A 1,605-nucleotide genomic window follows, 5' to 3' on the forward strand; every position below is an offset into this window, starting at 1 on the left:
CCCATCTCTGCGCCCACTGCTGTATGCGGCCACATGAAATACAGATCCGGCTGCCTGCACACAGGAGGGTAAAATGACATCACTGACCCGGTTAACCCGCTTTTTGGGATGTTGCAAGGGCCACTGCCACGGACAGATCTGTCAGCCTACCAAAACTATAAAGGTGATACAGTCCACTGAACTAAGGCTGGTCTTTTAATAACTGTGACTCACAGCTGGGACTCATCTGCTGCAAGCACACCCTCCCAGCACTGAAAAGATGGAGAAAGCACAGCCTTCAAATATGCATGGGTAATGAATGAGAACATCTCTATCAGAATTTCTAAAGAGCTTTTTGACATGGATGCCTTTTATCCAGAACACCAATACCTACATTTTGCAGGTGGAATCTGCCCTGACTTGGCTATGAAGTTTCACAAGCATTTCAGGCCACCACCTCTGTGCTTTCAAGCCCAAGACTTATCTTCCTGTGCCCTATTCCTGTGCTTAGTTTACCAAGAAAGGTCCCAAGTAACTGGATGATACCTTCCTCCTTCTCGATTTTGGTCCACTTCGCAAGTGATACTTGCCCACAACAATGGAGACCATTGACTGGAACATGGCTCCAAGGACATACCTGGGGAATTGAGGAAACAGGTGCAAATTCACACCCGTCTCAGACCACACCAAACCTGTCAGCTCTCGCTGCGGCAGCTCCCATGCATGAACAGACCTGGGAACTCACTGCAGACATGTGTCTCTGCTTTCAGAGCCACAGCTAGCTCAGTGTTTCCCGAGAGCAAGCACTTTCCTCTGCAGGAGACACTCCACGATCCAAGAAAGAGAAGTATTCTTTGAAAGCTGGAATTATTTCAAGCTCCAGACTATTAGTACTGCCAACAATTAACATCCTAAAGCAGTTGTCTGCCCTATCTGCTCCCAGAACGTATGGCACAACCATCACATTATAAAAATTTTGCTGAGGGATCCCAATTAATCTAACTGTAACTCATTGAAAAAGTCATAATTAAAATATTTTTAAATGGGCCACCACCAAAGGCTGCAGGCAAATACCTGATTTTATATGCATGTTTACAAATACCACAGTTGTCTATATATTCTATATGCTTTATCTCTACTTAAAACCAACTAATCATGGCCAAGCAACACTGATGTACATGCTTACCTTCAAAGTGGTGAGTAAATCCGGTGGATTCATTCTCACCTCTAACCTGCATTTAGGGAGACACAAACACAAAGCATGTCAGCACCTGTGCAATCAGTCTGGATTTGGGGTTCCAGATTCACTGATGTGCTAGCAAAGGCACCTTAAAATCAATTCTGGTCACACTTTCAGCACCTGGAAATCCCCAAAGACAGCAGTGATAACACAGGTGTCCTATCTCAACTGCCTCCCGTGCATCAGCTTTAGGTATTGTGCACTGTAAACCAGCACAGCGCCCAGCATCCACTGAAGCACCTTCCTAGGCAGCTCTAAAGCATTTGATTGCCTGGGCCAACATCTTGCATTTATACAGCATCCCATGCCTAGAAGTACTCCAAATCGCTTCACAAGCATCACAGGTTTGACATGTCTGTTGGTAAAGAACACAAAGCACCCACTAC

This window comes from Buteo buteo, chromosome 15 (genome assembly GCF_964188355.1).
Source record: "Buteo buteo chromosome 15, bButBut1.hap1.1, whole genome shotgun sequence".
Lineage (NCBI taxonomy): Eukaryota > Metazoa > Chordata > Aves > Accipitriformes > Accipitridae > Buteo > Buteo buteo.